This window comes from Saccopteryx leptura, chromosome 6 (assembly GCF_036850995.1).
Source record: "Saccopteryx leptura isolate mSacLep1 chromosome 6, mSacLep1_pri_phased_curated, whole genome shotgun sequence".
Taxonomy (NCBI): Eukaryota; Metazoa; Chordata; class Mammalia; order Chiroptera; family Emballonuridae; genus Saccopteryx; species Saccopteryx leptura.
In genome coordinates, this window is record NC_089508.1 from 44603967 (window position 1) to 44609966 (window position 6000).

Below are 6000 nucleotides of genomic sequence, written 5' to 3' on the forward strand. Positions count from 1 at the left end.
ACCAAATGAACAGATTCATCAAAACCTGCTTAACAAAGGAAATGGGGTCGGTGGCAGTGGCCTGCCAAATGCTGGGTTGCAAGGTGCCCTGCCACATTGCAACTAGAGCCCTCAGCGGTACCATGGAGGCATAACTTCCTTGGAGGAAGACCCTCCCCTGTTCTTGGATGAGGAAGCCAGCAGGACCCCTGTACATGTCTTTGTCCAAATTTCCTCTTCTTATAATAATACCAGTCATATTGGATTGGGGCCTACTCTAATACCTGATTTTAACTTACTTACCTCTTTAAAGACCTTATCTTCAAATACAGTCACATCCTGAGATACTAGGCTTTAGGACTTCAACACATAGATTTTGGAGTGACACAATACAGAGGGAGAATGTGGGTGGAGGGAATGATTGTTATTTTAGCTGGTGTGCTCAGGGAACATCTCTCCAAGCGGTGATACTGGAGTTGCTGCCTACCCAAATAATGAGAAAGGGGTCACCATACAAAGATCTCAGGAAGGAGAGAACAACAAGAACATCACTGAGAGAGGCCACAGAGACAAGTGACAGAATAGACACGTATGGGACATTTCTCCTGCCCACCTGTCTCAGAATTCCCCTCCGTGCCATCCTCACGGGGGTGGTTCCTGCCAGCCATGTTGGCACTTCATGACCTCTCACCCCAGCTGGAGTTGATAAAATCAGGAGTGAGCTCCCCAAACAAGCTGAACTTTTAGGTTCTTTCACCAGGGAGCTTAAAGTTGGGCCCCCGAGAGAACGTCAGTCAGTTGGTATGTGTGGCCGTGTTTGTGCCAGGTAAACTTGGCAACTGCAGGCAATGTTCTGCCCCACAAAGTGATGAACAGAGAAAGCTGTCTGCAGAGATGAATCAAGAATGTGAATGGAAAAAAGGAAAAAAGAAAAAAGAAAAAGAATCTGTGTGGAGAGGAGAGATGAGACATGCAAGGAGTTCTGAAATATTTCAATCCCTGGTTCCAGGCCCTTTCAGAGGCCTGGCTGCATTTGGATTTTATATATCACTCTTGCCCCACCCACGCCCTGCGTTTTTCTGCTTAGGCTTGCTGAAGCTGGTCGCCCGCCAGCAGGGAGCCCTAGTGCAGACCTCTGGCCCTCCCCACCTCAGTGAGGTCCACGTGACCTGTGGAAGGCTGGCTCTTCTGTCTATGCTGCCGCAGACTGCAACCAGAGAGAACTAGCTTTCAGTGTTGTTGCCATAGCTACTGCTATTTGACTCATGTTCCAAAATTTCCCCACTGAATCCCCCGCCGCCCACCCATGGCTCCGGGGCCTGAGAGGCACCCTGCTCCCTGGAAGGCTTTTCTGGGAACTTTGCATTGGGCTGCCCTATCTCTACTAAGCTGCCCGTCCACTGTCGGTGCTGGCTTGCTCAGATTCATGATTTCCTGGTCTTCGTCCCTAACAAACCCTCCTGGTCTGGCCTCCACTTTGCTGTATTATCATCCAGTACACATTCTGCTTACCACCTCTCCCTTAGCAGATTGTATCTTCTTTTTTCTCCCCTAAAATCATAATCTCCATTCTCTGAACACACAGCTTTCCTTTCTATGGATTGCCCCCAGTGTTTTACTAAAACTGGAGTAGTCAAAACTATTCTCTGAGCACGTCTTTTCCAAGTCTTTCCAGCTTGCCAGTGTGGTAGAGTAGGAAAGGCGAGAGGAGGAAGTCAGGCTGCTGCTAGCTACTGATAAGCATCTCTCTCCTCCGCCTCGGTGGAGCCCAGCGCTCTCAATGCAAACAGAACTGCGGGCACCCCGTGCTGTGGCAGGGCGGGGTGGAGCAGGACTGACAGGTTCCTGCGCAGAGAGCCTTACAGATCTGTACATCGGCAACGTGCGGTGCATATTTTCAATGCATCTGCTACTCAGCGGCTATAAATGTCTCTGCGAAACAAACGTGGGGATCTGTCTTGTGCAGAAAATAGGACAACGTGGAGGGAGATTCCCCCTCTCTGCACTTTCGAAGGGCAAGCCCTATGCTCTGAATCCACAAGGGCAGCGCCAAGGTCATAAACCTTGCAGAGAAGCTAAGGGGTATGTTGTTATGCCTGGCTGCTTTCTATAAACCGCAGTCTGTTTACCACAAAAGCACATTCTAAATCATACCCCGAGTATGAGGCAGCAGAGTGGTAGGTATTTTGCAAAAGAGGGCTGGTTCTTTCTATCCCAAGTGGTCAGTCAAAGCTCTCCAAGACCCTTGTAATTGTTGTTAATCACAGTCATATTCTGCCTCACGGGACCCTCAGACCTCATGCCCATTGTTCCGTCAGGCATAAAGGGCAAAGGTCTTACAGTCAAATAGTGGACTTCTGCTTTATTGTTCTAAATCTAGCTTAAAAGTGGTGGGGTTGGAATAAGGCCAGGAAAAGTGCAGGGCACAGTTATTGAGATGAGAATGAGCATTTATAACATTTAAGTTAATAAAAGCCGTTCTTGGGGGCAAAGAAAAAGTTAGGGCTGGACAATTGATTTCTGATGATGTACTTGGTAACAGATCAAGAGAAAATTTACCTGGGACAGTATTCTAGGAGATAAACTATGATTTATTATTTATTATCTACACCATGGTAGAAATGGAGGATATAAAAGTAAGTAAGACAAGTTCCCTGCCCTCAAGGAGACCCCAACTATTGAGTCAGACACAGACATAAAGTACCAACTCCAGTACAGTGTGGTAAGTGCTGGGGCCGAGGGGTGTGACACATACTGCGGGAGGATAGAGAAAGGAACAGTGTATTCTTCCAGGGGGCGGGGAGAGGCAGGGCAGGGAAGCAGCCTGACTTACTCAGTCGGGGTTAGCGTACCAGGGATGGTAGCAATCTGGAGCGAACATTTACATTGGGTTTATTGCAGGCCAGGAGCTCTTCTAGGCATTTGTTTTATCCTTTAGCTCTTTGATGCTCACAATAACCCTATGAGCTGTTATGAGTATTCTCATTTTGCTGATGAAGAAACGGAGGCACAGAGACTGAAATAATCTGAGTGGCAGAATTGGTATTGGAAACGAGACAGAGAGGACTTGAGTGCGTGCTGTGAACTGTGATGCTCTACTTCAGGGGTCCCCAAACTTTTTACGCAGGGAGCCAGTTCACTGTCCCTCAGACTATTGGAGGGCCAGACTATAAAAAAAAACTATGAACAATCCCTATGCACACTGCACATATCTTATTTTTTTAAATTATTTTTATTTATTTATTCATTTTAGAGATCAGAGAGAGAGAGAGAGAGAGAGAGAGAAGAGGGGGAGGAGCAGGAAGCATCAACTCTCATATGTGCCTTGACCAGGCAAGCCCAGGGTTTTTCATTTTTTTTATTTATTCATTTTAGAGAAGGGGGGGGGGGAGAGAGAGAGAGAGAGAAGGGGGAGGAGCAGGAAGCATCAACTCCCATATGTGCCTTGACCAGGCAAGCCAGGGTTTTGAACCAGCAACCTCAGTGTTTCCAGGTTGACGCTTTATCCACTGCACCACCACCAGTCAGGCTGCACATATCTTATTTTAAAGTAAAAAAATAAAACGGGAACAAATACAATATTTAAAATAAAGAACAAGTAAATTTAAATCAACAAACTGGCCAGTATTTCAATGGGAACTATGCTCCTCTCACTGACCACCAATGAAAGAGGTGCCCCTTCCGGAAGTGCAGCGGGGACCGGATAAATGGCCTCAGGAGGCTGCATGCAGCCCGCGGGGCGGTAGTTTGGGGACCCCTGCTCTACTGCCTGGTCTGGGAGCACACAGCGCCCACGGTGTATGGGTCTGTGTGCTGAAGTCAGGGTCGAATGGCCTTTAATGCCATATGCTTTACCTTAGTATGAGGGAGCTGTTCAAAACAGACATGAGTAGATAGATCTTTGTATTAGGGGATAAAGCAAGGACTGGATGAACGATGGATTGGGGAATAGAGAGACCGAAAGGAGACCAGCCATGAGAGTTTGTTGTATACTCTAACGGAGTATCCAGACCAATGGCACAGAGAAGGGAAGGGGTGAGCTCTGTTTGTTCACTGGGGAAGGTTTAGAGCTGGATGGCAAATACTTGGCATGTGTACCACCACCCAAAGCAGAAGAGCTCGCTGATCACAGTACTTTTATCTGGTGAGGTCAGATGCTGCCTCAGAATGCTTCTCCACACTACTTGTTAGCGTCAGTGCACTAGATGAAACCTATTTGCTATCCCTTGTTGGGATAGACATTTTAGGGGTGGACTCTAGCAGGATTCAATGGCAGACAGAATGCCAGAAAGAGGGAAAAAGTGTGGTCACAGCCCAGGGGAAGACTTCTGGCTTGGATGCCTGAATGGAAAATGATGTTACTGATTGTGACAGAGAACAGAGGAGTGGGAGGAAAAACCATGAATTTTGTTTTGTCTTTCCTCAGATCTGAAATCCAACAGGTCATCTGAGAATACAGGTTGTGATGAAAATACGGATGTGAGCTCAGGAGAGACGCAAACTGGAGCTGTGATTACAAAGTCACTGAGCCAGGAAAGTGAATGCCATCTCCCAGAACGGAGAGGAGACAGAGAAGGCAGAGAGTGGAACACTGGGAGCACCCTCCTGTCAGAGGTGAGAGGAAAGAGAGGAGCGCTGTCTGAGATTAGCAGGTGGAGGTGGTCAGGGGCGTTAGAGCCTGTGGAGAGGTGGAGGGCAACAGTGAAGGCTGCAGTGAGGATTCAGTAACGGGAGGTCCTTGTTGCCAATATTGAGGCAGCGCTTCCAGTAGTGTGGTGTGGGTGGGAACTAGCTTACATGGTCTCCTGCCTGAAAAGAAGGTGAAGAATCTATTTTATTTTATTTTTTATTATTTTTTTGGTGTGTATTTTTCCGAAGCTGGAAACGGGGAGAGACAGTCAGACAGACTCCCGCATGCGCCCGACCAGGATCCACCCGGCACGCCCACCAGGGGCGACGCTCTGCCCACCAGGGGGCGATGCTCTGCCGCAACCAGAGCCATTCTAGCGCCTGGGGCAGAGGCCAAGGAGCCATCCCCAGCGCCCGGGCCATCTCTGCTCCAATGGAGCCTCGCTGCGGGAGGGGAAGAGAGAGACAGAGAGGAAGGAGAGGGGGAGGGGTGGAGAAGCAGATGGGCGCTTCTCCTGTGTGCCCTGGCCGGGAATAGAACCCGGGACTTCTGCACGCCAGGCCGACGCTCTACCACTGAGCCAACCAGCCAGGGCAGAAGGTGAAGAATCTAAAACTATTCTTTCAAGATGTTTGGAGGCAGGGTTAAGGGGTGGGGAGAACCAGAGCACGTTGCTGACATGGAAGAAGGATCAAGTGAACCAGAGGAGGTTGAAGTTGGAGAGGGAAGCAGCTGGTGCATCAGGAAGCAAGAAAGGATGAACTAGAATGGGGAGGATTTCTCCTTTGAAAAAATAAGCATTTGCCCTGGCCGGTTGGCTCAGCGGTAGAGCGTCGGCCTAGCGTGCGGAGAACCCGGGTTCGATTCCCGGCCAGGGCACACAGGAGAAGCGCCCATTTGCTTCTCCACCCCTCCGCCGCGCTTTCCGCTCTGTCTCTCTCTTCCCCTCCCGCAGCCAAGGCTCCATTGGAGCAAAAATGGCCCGGGCGCTGGGGATGGCTCTGTGGCCTCTGCCTCAGGCGCTAGAGTGGCTCTGGTCGCAATATGGCGATGCCCAGGATGGGCAGAGCATCGCCCCATGGTGGGCGTGCCGGGTGGATCCCGGTCGGGCGCATGCGGGAGTCTGTCTGACTGTCTCTCCCTGTTTCCAGCTTCAGAAAAATGAAAAAGAAAAAAAAAAAAGAAAAAAAAGAAAAAAGAAGCATTTATCACTGAGTGTAATTTTACATCTACTGATGTGGTTCTTTATCACTAGTTCAAGGCTTCCTTTTTTTTTCACCCAAACCCCCACACACCTCCTTTTAGGCAACCATCAACTTGTTCTCTCTATATATGGGTCTGTTTCCATTTTGTTTGTTTATTCTTTTTTTTAGATTCCACATATAAGCAAA